The following is an 18,998-nucleotide window of genomic DNA, read 5'->3' as shown; positions in this document are numbered from 1 at the left end:
AGTAGCCCGCACTCTAAGCCAGTAGGCCATATGCCCGGGCATATGGCGGAGTCGCTAAATGAGGAAAAGCTTTCAACAAGTTACTATTCGCTGTATAATCTATATGGCTAGCACAATGTTAGTCGGACGAGTTCTTCCTTCATTTCCAGGATAGGGCCTGGGTTTTGGAATTGTTAAGCTTTTTTCCTGCCAGCTTCAGCCACCACGTAGTGGCTTCCTAATTACCTTATTTGGTCCAATATGTCTAAGGAGAGAAACCATATTAAATCACAGAAAAAGGAATAACTGAGCATCGTCTATTAGTTGCAGGAAATTCCTGTACCAAATTGTTCGAGATTAATGGCGTTGAACAACTGAGTCTTTGTATGATTAATCGAGTGTTTCAATGCAGAAAATAATGCCTTTGGTTTTTCGCAATAGGTTATTGAAATACTGTCAGTATATATAAAACAAACAATATGAATCTTTCTATGTATGCAAGTATATACGCACGTATGTATATATATAAATATATATATATATATATATATATATATATATACCAGCAGATATAACCGGCGTATCTTCACCTATCTCTAGTGGTTTTGGAACGTAACACACGCGTTAGTGGAGGGATTATTGTATGTATGTATATATATATATATATATATATATATATATATATATATATATATATATACACACACATTCTTATGGATTTTATCCAATTTTATATTTAAGAGATGAGGAATTATGTAAATTATTTACATTAGTTTTGTCCGCGTATTTTTGGTTGTGAACACAACGTTTCAGCTGATATACCCTGATGAAGACTGGAGGGTATATCAGCCGAAATGTTGTGATAACAACAAACAAGATGAGGACATATATCCGTCAAATGTAAATAATTTTAATTTTAAATATATATAGCTACGTATTTGTGTTCTATGAACATATATATTTATAAAATCACATACAGGCACACACATATAGAGAGAGACATAGATAATATATACACGCACAGACATATATAATTTTATCCTTACATACATATAAATATATAAACGTTGCAGCGTGAGCTGATGTTTATTTCGTGTGTTGTCACAGCTTCTGGAAGTTTTTGTATGTTTATTTCTTTATTTCTCTTCCTTTCTTTATAATATATTTTCCGTCTTCAACCCCGTTGAAATTTTACAAAATATCTGATAACACCAGTTTTACTACCCCTGTAACCAAACACCATCATTCAAATTATTATCATCACCGCTATTATTTATAATGTTATTACTACTTGTCTCATTATGTAAAATTTTGTCATGTAATTTCATCTTCCCAACCATCTATACCCCTGCCAACAAACTTCGAGGTATCTTTTTTTTTATGGCAATTCACTTTTTTTCAGACATATATACATTATATTTTGTTATTGATGTAAAAGATATTATCTGTTTGGTCCGATATAAAATTGTAACTGTGTTTCGTGATTAAAATGTGTAATATCTTTCATCGGATGCCTTTACCGCATATAAAATACAGAAAAAGAACTACGAGATACTCAGCAAGACACAGGGAAAATAATGACAAAAGTAAGGACAAAAATAAAAAGGATGAAGATATATATAATCAATTCGATCAGCACTATCAACTTCACTATCATTTTAGCTTATATAGTCTATGCGTTGAAAGAATTGTATTGGTAGTTTAAGATCAGATTATATATATTTTCATGTAAACATGTTACCGATAAAGTAAAATAATCGCCGTTTGTGTAAATAAATAACAAATTTAAATGTAATTTATAACAGATTATAATTGAATAGAAACATAAAAGTATTACTTGAAACATTTTAAAACTCAATTTTTATTTACAATGTTATTTATGTTTTCAAAGGATATAACATGATATTAAAAAAAACTGGCCGGATATATAAGCTTGGATCTACGTATCTATACATCAAGAGTTCGAAGTGTAATGCCGCTGTTTTGACTTCCTTACTAAAAGACCTAGATATATGTTGCATCAGATTACCAAACTATAGGTCCAGGCAATAATGGAGCATTTATGATGTAACTAGATGAAGTAGAAGATGGAGTCGAATCTCCATCAAAATATAGTTTAAAAGACCCAGAACATTTTGGAAGCTGGTAATCCTTACATCGATTAGAATACCTCTTGTTAGTTGTCTGTAGCATATGCGAGAGGCCGCGAAGAACCGATGCACAATGGTTTGAAACGATCACAGAGATTAATAATGAATCTGGTGAAGTCGATTTCCTTTCCGTTTTTCCAATATGCGATAAACCCTACGGACACGAAAGAATTACTGGCGTAAATCCAGTGGCATTTAAATCCATACTTTTTATGATATAAGGTAGCTGCATACAGTGAATGAGTTTTATACATAATACACAAATATATACGATACGTATGTGTGTATATGTATCAATTGATACGTATATGTATACGTGCATGTGTATATATGCTTTTGTGCGTGTGTGTGTGTAGGCGAATGTGCAGCGGTGTGGTAAGATTTCTTCCCAACCATAAGGTGCAGCCCCACTGCGTAGCAACTTAAGTATCTTCTACTATAGCCTCCGTCCGATCAAAGCTTTGTGAGGATTTGGTAGATGGAAACTGTAAAAAGCCTATCATATATATATATATATATATATTATAATAATAATATTATTAGGGACAAAATCCAAAATTACAGGTAAAGAACTCAATTAAAATCAATTTATAAAAAATTAAAAAACAATGATAATTTAGGTAAGATGTTTTTTGTATATAATATACATGTTATTATTATGGATGAAGGGATGATTATTGAATGGTTATTATTTTGATATTATGATATTTTTTAAATAATTTTTCTATCTTTATATAATAAGTATTTCATATTAATTCATTTGGTACTTATTGTTGGTTGAGATATATATCTAATTATTGTTCTACTTACGATCTGACGAGTAGCTATATTTTTGAATAGAACTTATTTTCGATAATTTCAATTGATTTTAATCGATTTAAATTTCTTTTCTATTTGAAAATTGGTTATGAAACACGTGTAATCTTTTTATTATATTTATCTTATGATATTTACTTTACTTTATATTATACTCATTTATTGTGCTTTTAATTATTAATTTTTCTATATGTGATAGTGGATTTTCATCGATGAGTTCTTGAAAATTGGTTATTTTCCCTAAAACTATATATATATATATATATATATATATATATATATATATATATATATATATATATATATGTGTGTGTGTGTGTGTGTGTGTGTGTGTGTGTGTGTGTGTGTGTGTGTGTGTGTGTGTGTGTGTCTTTGTTTGAGCCCCTAACATCGCTTGACAACCGATGCTAGGTTGCCGTAACAATAGCGGTTCGGGAATAGAGAACGATAGAATAAGTACTAAGCTTGCGACGAACTAATCTGACGGGCGTTACCACCAGATCCTTCTCCAGGACTGTCAGCTGAAGAGGTGGCTCACGACTGTCAAAGTGAATATGGAGCTCGATTCCGGTCCTCACGTTTTTGGCGTTCCCCGCTGGAACGGCAAATGGCTTCAACACGCTGCAGACTCAGATCGCTTTGACCCGTGACACGGTGAACTCAATAAAAGCCAGCTTAACACCTCCCTGGTGAATGCCATTTCTAGACAAGACAAGAATTACCTATATATAAGTGTATACGTAATAAATAAATATATGTATGTAGATATATGCGTGCGTACATTGAGATATGTACGTGCGTGTATGATATACGCAGTTTTAGACGCGTTTTGTCACTACACCGTAATTTCCCTTTGTTTATTTCCCTTTGTTTTTAACGGTCATTTTGCAAAGGAATTTTCATTGGCTGGATAACTGAAGAGATGTTGGGCTGGACCCCCCACCCTGGCATCCGAAACTCGGAGTTTTATCATGGCCACTGAATAAGTATTACATATTTTTACAGAGGTATATATATATGAATATATATATATGCATGCATGCATGTATACATGCATAGACTTTCCTACGTTTACTTTACTAATAATTGGCTCAGTCAGTGATCGTGTGTTTGGCGAAATTGAAGCAATTGCATATTAGATAAAAACTGCTAAATTCTTTATTACTTGAAATTTATTCCCAGATATGTCAATATCTTTCTTTAGCTGTAAGATCTGTGTGCTGACTCGTTTCTACTGCAGATGTTCGCTCGCAGTAAACATATCTTATATTTCCAACAAGAATATCACACCCATATGAGTGAAATTTTTACGTAACATGGATTTAACATTCGAATTTGGTACGAAAGTGCTTTTTAACGGGCTGATGTTATGACACAATGAATGCGTACTTGTTTACATACATAGCTACATGTACACACAGATATGTAATTTTGCATATACATAAATATCTATGTGTGTCTGTATATGTGTATGCATGTGTGTATATATTTACGTATGGATGGATGGATGGGTAGGTTGGACGGATGTTTTTTTTACTGGGTGTGGCTTATATATTCACCCACTTATTTCATTATACAAGAAATGTTTGACAGTTTATTTATTGAATGCTGATTGTTAAAATCATTGACATTGATTTGCATATGACAACACTTTGCTTTCACCATAGCCCGAACGCTCTTACATTTGAATATTGAATAATTTATATATTAATAATGCCGCAGCAATTATATGTGTATGTGTGTGTGTGAGTGTATATATATATATATAAGTGTGTGTGTGTGTGTATGTATGTATATATAATTCAATGAGACAGCTAGTTAGCAGAGTTTCACCAAGAATGAACACGATAAATGTCATTAAATATGGCATATTTAATGCCGTATATATATATATATATATATATATATATATATATATATATATATATATATATAAAGAGAGAGAGAGAGATGTCCAACCCATGGGAGTATGGAAAACGAATATTAAACGATGATGGTGGTGATGATGATAGCTATATTCACGTAAGTTTTTATATATATACGTATTTATATGTGTGTGTGTGTGTGTGTGTGTGTGTGTGTGTGTGTGTGTGTGTGTGTGTGCGTGCGTGTGTGTGTGTATATATAAATACACATATATGCATACATATTTATATATGCATACACATATATACATATATATTCATACATATATCTACATATATACATATATATACATATATATATATATATATATATATACATATATATATAGAGAGAGAGAGGGAGAGAGAGAGAGAGAGAGAGAGAGAGAAAGAGAGAGGACACTGAAGAAATAAGTGATATAGGTATCCATTTAATATAGCTCAACCGATTAGCGCTCTAATAGAGCTTCAGGAATATAAAATTAAGGAGAGAAGAAATCAAATTCAAAGGCAGGTGTATATATTTGATGAATCCATATTAATAAAATTCCCCATGGTATACGAAGTACATTAATGATGCATTCATCTATATGATATATAAAGAAATTCTAAGAATGTATAAATACATACCTACACACGAAAATTTATAAATATATGCAAATTCATACACATAGAAAAATTTACAAGCATATAAAAATTCATAACTATAAATATATAAAAAGTGTAAGTCCATAAATGCACTTGCGAAGTCCGAATGAAGAGGTTGATAAAGCCGATGTAAAATGATTCAAAGTGATTCAGGAACAAATAAAGCCTATGTATAAAGTCCTACGGCCGTTTTGAAAAGTTGTAGGTTACCATTGCCGAGTTAACTCTAACCATAGCAATACTCCATATTTTGTCTCATCAAATTAATAGAATCACAATGTCAAAATTTTAAATGAAGTGGTGTGTTAAATAATTTAATAAAAATCGAATGTTTGATCGGACCATTCTCTTAGGGCATATGATATTAAACACAATCTATATTCCTTTATTTTGGCACTGCGGCCATTCGCAAAGAAGGGAAAGCACAAGGACAGACAGAACACCACAGTGGGGACAAAAAGCATAAAACGAATGAAACATGAAAAATGTACAATGAAAGCGATGATGGTGAAACGGCTGCATTGAATCCCACTTCTTAAACATTACCATTTAACAGGTAATTTCTACAATTAAATCAACCGTACTTATATTTCTTTTTGCATCGTTTTTTTTTCTTCTTTTTTGGAAAACTTAGTAACTATCTCTTTTTCCTCTTTTTTCCTTTTAAAAAAAAAAATTACACACTTGCTTTTAAATGATCATTAATGGCTTTACATCTTCGAATTCCACGACTGGTGGAAGTTCATCAAACTCGACTACAACCCCAAGTGGGTCCATGTAGCTTCCAAACATCTCTCAATTTTTCAAATCTCTCCTTATGATGGTTATTTTAATCTTTTTCAGGGTACTTTTCTTGCGGCAGTCTTACGCTTATTGCTGATTTATACTTTATAATCTTTTTTTCACTATTTCAGTACTTTTGGTAAACATGACCAAATGCCACTTGTATTTCTGCCTTTTCTCCTCCGCTTTCTTCGGTTCCCGACCTGATCTGTCCGGGCGTGAAGAAACATCATAACCAAAATTATAAACGATTCCTCTTTCTACATGTTGTAATGCTGTTTCTTCCTCTACGCTTTCTTCCACTATTAATTCTGTTGAGATTTCACACCTATTTCTCTTTTCCTCCGTCTCAATCTCTTTTAACCTTTTTTTTTTACTCTCTGGGGGACAGCTCAACTGTTCTTTTGTCTTCTTCCTATTTACTACTGTGAAGGATTCCTCCACTCTATCTGTCTCTTTTACTGGTACTACCCCTTCGGTATTGTCTTCACTTTTCTTCGTTTTCCTTCTCGGGACACCTTACTTTCATGTGCCATTTTTTGCCGCATAGGAAGCATGTTGGCGGTCTTCTTTCTACTACTATTCGAAGTCTGGTGTCCTCCGATAGTGTTATTTCCTCTCTTATACCAAACAGGTGTTTCAAACTCACCTGTATGGGCATTTCGAGGCCATACCTGCACCAACTAGCCTTTTTGGTCCTCGTTATCTTGAGAATTTTCACTTTATCATACAGAGACTATGTATGTGCATATATATAGCTGCAATCGAAAGCAAACTCTGCTGATGTATAGTAATTTATAAATACCGTATTATATTCAATGCTTTTAAATATGTTTGTCATGTCAAGACCAGTTTGATCATATTTGAATAGCTCTCACAAGTTCAAGGACTGCCAGATGTCACTCGCATAAGAGTATGAATGTAAAATTAACTGTATTTTTGCATTTTCATTCGCCTATATAGTCACATACATACATAGATCCACTCTTTATACCCCGCTGCTAGACATGGCGGAAATATCCAAGATGTGACATGTAGTAGGAGAGATAGCTGGTTATACTGTTGAATGGATGAGCAGACAATAGAGTGCCTTACTCGTGGATCGTCCAAGATCTGAGCATACGATCCTACGATTGCGATTTGGTCTCTGCTACCACAAGGTGATGTGAATTCACAAGACTCCAACTCTTCAAAAAGAAAAAAAAAACAAGGAAAAACTAAGTTATTACAGAGTCGCATTGCTCAGTGGGTAGGATACTGGGCTCATGATCGTAAGGTTGTGTTTCGATTCCTGAATCAGGCAATGAGTTTTGAAGAGACAAATACTTCATTTCAGTGGGGAAAATGGATCTGATCTTATGATGGACCGGCATTCCGTCCAGGAAGTATTTTTATACTCTTCACTCACAAGGAAACTGGCCTTGTCTATATGACACAGGAAGGAGCGAGGAGTTTTATCCTATTTTTTTTTATACATAGCTATTACTATGGTTGTGGTTATTGCAACACTTAATGTAAATCCATGTGTTGCAAATAGCTTAAGTTTTCTAGCGGGATACAAGCGAGTAGGAGAATCGTAGGAGCATGGAATATTTTGTCTTTTGCTCAGGTCAAATGTCATAACCCTCGCAACAATGCAGGAAAATGTCACTATTCCATACTAGATATTTTCAAAGATTTGGCAACCGGTTATTGAGATGCTTCTATAAATCTTATAAATATCGACAAGATAGATGAAATTTCAACAAATCTCAACATAATAATACCTTTGATGTTTGTTGACTGTAAGATGTCTTATTAGGCTTCCTTTGTGCTAGGCTTTCTATTTCCATTAATATAAGATCTTTTTATCACATAAGCAAACATATTTTATGAGTTTGTCTTTGAAGAATGAAAATATATTCAGCGTAAATCTAAATATATGTCAATATGATGTTTCATAAATGTTTCGAGTTGTTATGAGAATAACAATATTGCTTGACATTACCATAGAATGCATTCCAGCATAGAGTAATAAGGTAGTTTCGGGGAAGTCAATTCTGTAACACAGTTTCGTTTCCCAGTTGCCCTTATGAAACAGCAAAATAGTAGTAGTAGCCCGCTCTTCTGTAGTATTAAGGCCTGATATTTGGAAGGAAGGGATTGTGTCGATTATATGAACCTCAGCTCTTGACTGATTTTTGTTTCATCGACCCCGAAAGGATGAATAGCAAAGTCGACCTCGGCAGAATTTGAACTCAGAACGTAATGACGCATGACATGCCGCTAAGCATTTGACCCAGCGTGCTAACAATTCTGCCAGTTCACCGCCTGAAAAGGAAATGTAGTATATATTGAGACGTATTAAATATTTCGTTTGTATTCGTTTTTGAAATAACACAAATTACAAAATTATCGTGAATACACCTAAGATAAAGGAAACAAATGCTGTTAGGGCACTGTAAGAATATGTTCGTGCCCAAATTATCTCATATGAGGGATCTGTTACACCCCTTGTGTGGTTTCTCCAATATATCCTGTCAATTTGAAGGGTGTTTTGAAAGGCAAAATCATCTCCGTTGTCTCTAGTCGTGACGACGTTTTCCCGCAGTGCTAGAACGTCAACCTTCTGAGCAGTGGTTCCCATATATACATATATATATATATATATATATATATGACAGTTTGGATTTAGTTCATGGACCCCCAGTACTACAACTGATTTAGAGGAAAGTGAAGGTGGAGCGTTGGAGTGTGGGTTGTAGTACTATTGTTATAAAATTTGTTCTTGCTTTGTTACGTCTATCAGTTTTGTTGTTGTTTTCTTGTTTTCCTACAGGTTTGTTGGCATTTTTATTGTTGCTCTTCTCAGTATGTCTTCTTAGTATGCTTGTAGCTTTTTCTCCTTCTACTGCTTCTATTGTTGTTGTTTGGTTATTTTGGACGCGGCCCTTATTATGGATCTTGTCTTTGCGTTTTCTCTTATTTGCTGCATGTTTGTCCTTTTGCCCACTGCCATAAACTCGATTTATAGACGATTTGGGGTTTTTTTGTGTAGGTTTGATGCTATCAAACACAACGCTCAGTTCGCTTGATTTCTCTGACCCAATCCACTTCGAATACTCCACACCCTGCCATTTTCGTATTTCGTTTATTCTTCAGTTCAGACATCGGATTGTTAATCTACGAGGTTTAAAGCGTTTCATCTTGCTTTTGTTGTTGACACGAGGACGTCTTTATCATGTATCTTTAGGGAACCTTGTGTTGAAAAGGCCACTTGTTTTCTTTTTGTTATTAATGTTGCTGAAATATTACAGTCAGTGTCAGTTCTTGCGACTGCAGCACGTTGGCTTCTATAAGCTCTATTGTAGTCAGGACGAAATAATTTCTCCGGAAATAGTTCGACATAAAATTAGGGACCAATTGCAGAGTTGGAAATTCAAACAAGTTCTGTAATAAATGGGCCAAGTATAGAAAATTACTCCAATAGCACTCTGCTATAATATGAACACGAGCAAGGAGAAGCGTGTGCTAGTAATTGTGAATTAGGAAGAAGGAAAATAACATAGGAGTGTACAATAAGCTGTTTTACATTACAAAACGCATAAAGCTGTTTTTAAGTGAAATACTTTATATATAGTATAGACATATACAGCTGTATACGTGAGGATAATAATGTATGCGTGAAATTCAGACGCCAAGTAAACTGGTAGGGGCTTTCGTCTGTAATTATTTTTCCACGGAAGATTTTATGATACTTTAATAAGTTTAATAACCACAAGGTGTGAATAGCCTAACATTTCGAGATTTTGACCTTCGTCAGGTAGTAAAGAAGAGAAGGGGTGAGAGAGGTGTATCCTCTCCCTGGGTGCAAGCTACTAAAAGTTGCATGAATTGAAACTAAAGTAATAAAGTATGCCAGGTAAGGAGTTCAAACACATTGTAAAGAACGTTATCTGTCATAAGAGAAACACTTCAGCGGCCTAGGCTGTCAACTTACTTTTATTACATGTCATTGGATGCACTATTTAGAGGTTTAAAATAGAAATATTCCGACTCATAATTACTCACTTGAATCAAACCTATACAGAAAGAAATGTGGAGAAATAGATACTAATTCACACTTGTGAATGAACAGCTACGTGCTTCATATATTCCTTATGAGAAGGTAAACATTACAAAAAATCGTTAATGATCTCAGTTTAACTCTTCCAATACTTTGACGGTTTCACACCAAAATATGGTATAACATCCATGCATATTCAGTCACTAAATTAAAACTCACTGAATTCGAACAAGTCAACGTATTATTTCGTACCTTCCAGTATACATAGGAAAGATGATATAAGGAAATAGGGTGGAAATTATTATATAAATTAAAACGAGGAAAGGCATTCCTTGTCTCGCAAGTGATATGGCAATCTTACTAATAAATGTTTTAACGAAAATATTTCACAAGTTTACCAAGTTCCCAAGTATAAAAGTTTGTTCGATCAATCAACGCTTATCGGAGCTTGCATAGGCAACAATTTAGATACAGAAATACAAATGATCTGACACGACAGAAATTCAATGAATATAATAGCTAAATTTTGGTTAATAAAAAGACGTATAACAAATGTATCTGGCAACCGAAAGCTGAATAAATTTAATGACATGGATGAAAGGGAAGAATTGCAAGGTATAGGTATTATTTCTCCTTTTATCGTTTGACCTGTATGAATTATATGTTGCTAAATTTTGGACTAATCACCGTCTGACCATCACATTTAAAAGTACGAAGCATATATCCAGTGAAAATTAGACAACAAAAACATGACAAGCAACAAATTGTTTTTAAATGCATACTATTCCAGCACAGATTATAAGAGAAATGTGTAAGTGGTACTTCATACTTAATAGTACGAAAACTGAATAATGCTAGACAGCATATCGTATCTCCTACAACAGATTAGCCAGTATCGATCATAAGTGATACCAGATAAAAGGTTGATATAATCTCTCAAGCTCCGAAATAAAACTAAATAGCAAATGGATTTTGATGAGTATGAGATAAGTTTGCAGACGTACGTTTAATAAACTTAATAAACGTAATATATGTTTATGAGATGTAAGCATGCGAACTTATTCAAAGCTAATAATGGAATTACATCACGGCTTCAGTACCACGAAAATACTTCGACGATTCTTATATGTGTGTGTATGTATGTATGTATGTATGTACGTATATCACTACTAAACATATTCGAATATTACATAAGTTGCGACGATAAGTTGCTAGTTTAACCGAATTACCTTTAACGTAATCCTCGTCACTATGTGTGACAAGGTTTAGCTTTTGAATTAAAAATAAAATCTATTAAAAAGGCTTCTGCACAGTTTCAGTTTACATCCATCCAATTTGTTGTACAAATCTACGTTGGACTCGAGAAAACAGATACTAAGCATTAGTATGGAATACGGGACCTCGTGATTGACAATGATCATATCAATCGTTTTTTCATGTTCCCTCTATAAAATACCGAGCCATTGAATTACATCCTAAGTGGCTGAGTAGGATACGTTTGGAATGTTCAGAATATATATATATATATATATATATATATATATATATATATATATATAGTAAGTGCACAAACGAAAGAAAGGCACTCAGTCAATTTATTGAGAGTTACTTGTATGGATCAAAACAGTTTCTAATCAAATTCATTGATATAAGCAAATTTGAGTCAAACTGTGTTGATCCATACACACGCACGCACACACACACACACATACACACACACACACACACACACACACACACACACACACACGCACACACATATATATGTACATAAATAAAACGGTTGTCTTTCAGTTACCGTATATCAAATGCACGCACAAGGCTTTGGTCGCCTCGAGGCAACAGTAGAAGTTACTTACCCAAGGTGTCACGCTGTGGGACTGAACCCGGAACCACATATATACGCCAATATGATTATATAAATGTAAGACACATTAATTAAGGAGATGGAAAGGCAAGTTTGAGGTGTAAATTAGATATCAATATGATATTCAATAGAATTGCTCTTGAAAATATTTGTATTTAAAATCGCTTATTCTAAAATGAATAGAAAAATTTCACATTTCTAATATCACCTGATAATGGAGAAGACATGTTGTAGTATCCAATCTAATACAAGAGTTTACGGTCTTAGTATGCGGCCGAATTGATTTCATTGAATTGCCAATTAATTAGTGATTGATAAGCTCATATATCAATATTAAATTGGGGATAGCGTGCATAACAACCAATAGAATAATCAACACAAATAAGCCTGGACAGAAAAATCTCAAAAATATATGCATACATGCAAGAAGACGCAGTAAACTGTACAACAACACACGCTAGCAGTATTCACTGTTATTTGCTACAGACAAGAAATATCAAGTAAATCTCATTCAAAAATGTAGTCGGTAACAGAGATCACTATTTCCACATCGAAAATGTTATTCATCAATATCCTGCTTCCTTTAATCGAAGGTTCGTATCAGTTTTATCATACATGTATGTTCACATTATACACATACATTCTACTTCAGATACATAACCACACGTTTTATTTATATACAGACATTATACGTATAAATATACTAACTTGCAAGTACGCACGTACATCCAGATCTATGCACAATCAAGCTAAGTCTCTGCAATCAATATTTGTTGTAGAAATCTGCTTTCACATAAGTTTCAGGATATTTCACGGTATTTCGAGTAACAACACCTCGTGACGCCGAGACTGAAGCCCTTATATGTGAACGATAACTTTATATTGGAAATCACTGTTCTTAATAACTCCCTTTTCAGTGGTAAGAATTTATGCTTCAATTCTATTTTTATTACAGTACAAAAGAATATCTGCAGTTAAATTTGTATTTCGTGTTTTGTTCAACCTATATTTCCTGTATTATTTTTATTGTAGTTGCTTTATTTATTTATTTATTTTTTTTTTTTGCAGATTTCATTTTTCTTTCTTATATCTTTGATTTTCTCTTGTTATCAAGAGGTTTTAGATTCTCCGGCTTTATGGCTGACCAAGTACATTCCCAGATGTATTTGCCGTTAATGTCAAATGTTTATAAACCATAAAAATAATGATTTCACTGTCAAAGACAAAATGTGGCGGACGTGTGCTCTAGATTAAATATGTAGCGCTTTGAAGAGCTAGGCATTTAGAGGTGTATATATATATATATATATATATATATATATATATATATATATAGGGATAGATAGATAGATAGATAGATAGATAGATAGATAGAAAGAATTCCCAGCATACATATATGCATACATATCTATAAATACATATTCCCTTTGCATGTGACAGTGAACTTGCTTCCTTTCTCTAGTTACTTACCTCTATCCGTCTCACCTTCTCTAATACTTTCTTATATTCCACACTTCCCACATCCTCTATAATAAAACATGCAACGTCAGATTTGGCACGAGTACATTTATTTTAATTAGATTCACTGGATATTGTTCATACATGGAGCAACAAGAAAAATTGAACAGTTTCCAATATATATCCACCTCTCTCTTTCAATGTATAAATATTATTTTGTTCTTTTACTGGTTTCAGTCATTTGACTGCGACCATGCTGGAGCACTACCTTAAAGGGAAGAAATCGCCCTGACTTATATATATATATATATATATATACAGTATGTACTTACATATATGAGACCAACGTGTACATACGCCGCTATGTGTATAAAAATGAATACAAAAAATGGGACAAGAAAAAACAAGGACGGGTTATTCGGAGTTTTCTTTCGTTAGTCGAGTTCCAGATTAGATATGCAGTTTCGTGTGGTTATACGCGAGACTGCTCCAATCTGGTCAGCTCCAAGGAAAAACTAAGCTAATAGCACTAGATTCCTTAGAAGAAAGCAGCGGATGTATACGAAAACAAGGACGAGAAAAACGGAGAAATGGTACACAATTTCAAATGCAAACAACAGGTGCCTTTCGACTAAGGACCGATTAAATTAAGCTGGCGTGTGTGGAAATGAAGCCTTACGACAGGGACATAAGATGTGACAGGCATGGGAAGGAATATAGATGACGACAAAATCTCCGCATGACCCGTCCTTGTTCTTCCTTGTCCTGTTTTGTATCATCTGTCTGGATGATTTGCGTTGTTGTACTATTTTTTGTATTCCCTTATATATACATATGTGTGTGTGTGCTCGTGTATATATATATATATATATATATATATATATATATATATACTGCGCTCTTCTTTCATTATCAGTCTACAAAATGCACTTACAACGTATTAGTCGGCTGGAGGCTATAGTAGGAGACATTTGTAAAAGGAGCCATGCAATGGGACTGAACCCGGAACCATGTGGTTGATAAGAAAGTTTCTTACAACAGAGCCTCACTTGCGCTTACATATGTGTGTGTGTGTGTGTGTGTGCGTGTGCGTGTGCGTGTGTGTGTGTGTCTCTTATATTCCAATGTAAAACGTTTGTAATTTCTAACACAGATGAGATGTTTGAAATTAGTAACAATAGCTAAGGACATATTGCCATTCAATAAACACAAGTAGTCTCCTTAAGTAGATTCACGGACATAATGCATAAATGGATATGATTGCATAAATGGATTTAATGCAGATAATCTATTAATTAGTTTGAAGAATCTTCCCACTTAAATACTTTCTGCAAAGAGAAACAGAAAAACGAGTAATCGAGTGGCAGTTGGCGTTGGTAAAACACATTTAGTAAAATTTAAACGATGGATGATTATGCAGCGACGAGATAAATGTACTGACGACCTAAGAAAATTAATTAATCGGAAAGCAGAAAATTAGGGAGTCTATGTTAAGTGTTAACGTTTATTTTAACAATGAGCTTACAAGTTCTTTCAGTCAAAAGATAATCATGAGCAAAGTTTGATGCTCATTCCCTGATTACATATATAGGAACAACAACGTTTGTAGCTCAGTTTTTAGTAAATGTACAAAATATATTAACTTGTTGTTTTGATAAATTACAATATTATTACAGAAAATAGAGTGATAAAACGATGCTCTTAACTTGAAGACTGACAGAAAAATATGCTGACAGCAATAATTCAGTGTTTTTCATTGCTTTCAGTCCCAGTTGAGCTTTGATTCACCAGGCCTATAATCAAGATACTTCCAACTATAACTGACCCTTCATTTATTAGATATTGCATTTTTAGGGTAGCTTAATGTATTAATAACTTTCTTCCAATTCATAAGATTAGGATGTCCTTGAGGGTAAGTTTCCATTGTTCGATGATATTTTAATTCGTTTGCAGAAAACGAATACCAGTGAAAAGTTTCAAAATTAGATTATAATCTTGGGGTATGACTGTATTGCGTGAATATTTTTAAGGACTGGATACAAGACGTAATCTGACCACCTTCTTGTAAAGTTTTATTGAGTTTTGGGGCACGAAGTATAGAAGGAATTTCTTCCTTTTTAGAATATTGTAACTTCGCTTCGATTTTTTGTTTTGTATTAGTAACATCTTGTTTTTTGGCGAGGGGGGGGGGTTATAGAAAAAGGGACTGGGTGTGTATCGCTGTGTTTTATTTTTTACATATTTCATTCATATTTGTTTCGTTTTTCCTCCTTTCAAGAATATTTTGAGTTCCATTATTACTTCCGTAGTAGCTGTCTAACTCTTCCCACATTTGTAAGGGTTATATATCCATGCCAAATCTGGGACGCTAAATTTGGAAAGCTGTTAATAGTTTCCTAAAATTAGTTTTAAAATTGTATGCAGAAGTTGTGATCGCAAGTATATTAATACCTATTGTCGTATTTCTAGTACCGAGTTTAATCTTATCTACATATTACTCTGACATTGCTGTACTAATTTCGTTTTAGGGATCTTTTTTAAAACGAGGGCCACATTTTTCATTAATGTTTTACGTAGTGTTTTTGGTACCGAAAGACTTTCAAACTTCGTACACTTATCTATTTTGTGTTATAGAACAGAAAAATATTTTTGTATTCGAATTTATTTCATGTAAAAAATTGTCTTATTTCGATAATTTCAACCAATCACTGACAAGTATTCAGTTGTTTACATTTCATAGCTTCGTTTTTCTTTTTTCTTTTTAAATTTGCTGTTTTACCCTAACCCTAACCCTATCACCGATAGAATTGTTTCAGAAGCGTTTGTTTATGTAGTCGGCACTTAATGTATATCGGCTGAATGGACGTCAGTGATTGGTTGAAATTACAGAAATACGACAACTTTAACATGGAATAAGTTAGGGATTTCTTTTTTTTTTTAAAGACCAAGAGAAAAAGATGTTTTATATGACACATTCTACCAGTGTTCCAAGTTTCAAAGTGTTTCGTTAATGAAAAATGTGGCCCCCGTTTTAAAAAAGATCCCGTTTTAGTTCTATTCTTTAATTCTTTGTACCTCAATATATTTATACGTGAATCTCGCCCAATTTTATGGATTCAGTGACTGAATCTAATTTAATATTCATGTTCTTCGTTAATTTGCCTGTCATAGTAGGTTTGACACACATAGTTGTCCCATTCTATTCTCATTTTAGTATCTGCCTGGCTATATGAACAATTTGATTGTGAAATAGTTGTATGCTGTCAACTTAATGTGACAGTCTCCTGTTGGTTAGACCTAGGAAGCTGCACCGCTTCCTGTCAGTCTTGACACATTTCGTGTGTCCTTATGTTTAAAAGGGGGAGTCAAGCACCTCCACCTAACTAAGCCTGCATCAAGAGACATGTTTCTGAGTCTTTGCTGATGACATGTTTCTGAGTCAGAATGATGACGAGCAAAGACTCAGAAACATGTCTCTGTATATAGGCTTAGCTGAGTGGAGGTGCTTGTCTCCCCCTTGTAAACATAAGGACACAGAAAATGTGTCAAGGCCGACAGGAAGCGGTGCAGCTTCATAGGTCTAACCAACAGTAGTATTCTTCCCTTCAGGGGACTGTCACATTAAGTTGACAGCATACAACTACTTCATCGTATCACTACTGCATCAAACTCTGTGAGAGATTTAGAAATATATTATTTCTAAACTTTTATTGTATTTTTCAACTGACTGTTGTTTCTGATGGTCATTTCAAAATCATATATATCCAGGAACGTGTTTATAAATACTGTGTAACATTTATATAACAATTAGTGGTTTCATTCAATAGATTTCATATTGAGGCCGAAATGGGGGCAGAGGAGTAGATGTGGATAATTATTGTTGTCGCTAGCATTATCCTCATCATTGTCATGCAATCAACAACTTTGGCTCGTTTAATTTGTTGAATGCTGGACAAATCACACTGTGATATTATGAATTGTTATGTGCGCGCACGCACACACACATACAGAGAGAGAGAGAGAGAGAGAGAGAGAGAGAGAGAGTTATAATGTAAAATATTAAACAGACTGCACTATTCCCCATCAATTCCCCTTTCTGGCGAAGTTAAATGGTACGACTTTATTTAGCCTTGTCGTGTCTAGTTGTGAATTAATAACAATAGAACCAAATAGAATATAGTGAATGTCTAATTAAGAACAGTTTGAGACTAATGGAAAATTCAATAATCGCAAATGTATTTCTAACTTTGAAAACTTAACTTTCAGAGTCCGAATTTATTCCAAGAGGTGAGTATTGCAAAATATATCCTGAGATTTTTCATTTGTCTTCCGAATTCGTCAAGATACTTGGGGTATATTTTGATTGTTAAAATATTTAAAATATGAAAGTTTACAATTCAAAGTTTACAGCGGGATACATAGAGATTAAACTTAAATTTTTATTAGTATTTAGCTAAATTCTATTCACCACAGTATGTCAAAAAAATAAAAGAAAAACACAATTTTTTTTTTTGTGGATAGTAATGAAATTTATGTTTTAGCTGTAATTAAGATTTTTTTCTTTAAACAGATTTTAGTTAATTTTTTAGTTTCATTTAAATAACGCACATATAACCTAATTTTATTATTTCCATAGTCTTCAAATTTTAATATCAAAAGAAATACAAATAAGATATATTTAAAATATAATTATTTTCAGTGCTGTGCTTTTGAATTACAAATTGAATTAGAATAGCTGAATCAACTCCATATTCAAGGAATATTTTCGACACAGCTTTGCTGAATTTAAAGTTCATCCATTGCCAGAGGAAATTTTGCCGCATGTATGCATACATATATATATATATATATATATATATATATGCGGTATAAGCACAAGAAGGAGAACGGACCCACACTAGGAAAGGAATGCCATTTCCAATGGACGTTTGACTGTCTGTGTTTCGGTATGATTCTCTGTAACGTATACCAACTGGTTTACTTCGAGGTAAATAGAGACATGGATCCCAATCCAGAAATCGGAGGGATGGTGCTTGTCAACGTGAGGTACAATTACAAGTTCCGAGATCTGAAATAATGTGGTGTGTATATATTTTTCACACATGTTTGCATACTAGTGAGTTCGTTGGTGTATATACATATATATATATATATGATCCAAGAAAGTTAGGGGTTGTGAATCCAACCCACTAAGGGATAATATCTATCCAATATACTGCTGGGAGGATACCCAATTATTATTACACTAGTGTTTTTACCAAGTGCAGTAAGTGGGTGCGGGTAAAAGGAGATTTTACCCTAAATTTATATAGTAATAAGAAAATGGAGGGAATATGTGGTACTCATCA

The 18,998-nt window shown here is 33.6% G+C and overlaps 1 pseudogene across 1 annotated transcript in view; it reads right to left on the bottom strand.

Annotated features, from left to right (window-relative positions):
* Positions 1-5,610: 5,610 nt before the first annotated feature.
* LOC149136794 (uncharacterized) overlaps positions 5,611-18,998 on the bottom strand; it is a 100,369-nt pseudogene continuing 86,981 nt past the window's right edge. Inside the window, exon 2 of the transcript XR_016241280.1 lies at positions 5,611-9,709. The product of XR_016241280.1 is annotated as an uncharacterized LOC149136794 (transcript). The remainder of the gene's footprint in view (positions 9,710-18,998) is intronic.

The sequence above is a fragment of the Octopus bimaculoides genome, chromosome 3, assembly GCF_046866305.1.
Source record: "Octopus bimaculoides isolate indiv1 chromosome 3, ASM4686630v1, whole genome shotgun sequence".
NCBI classification, from domain to species: domain Eukaryota; kingdom Metazoa; phylum Mollusca; class Cephalopoda; order Octopoda; family Octopodidae; genus Octopus; species Octopus bimaculoides.
This window is presented reverse-complemented; position numbering and strand designations above follow the sequence as displayed.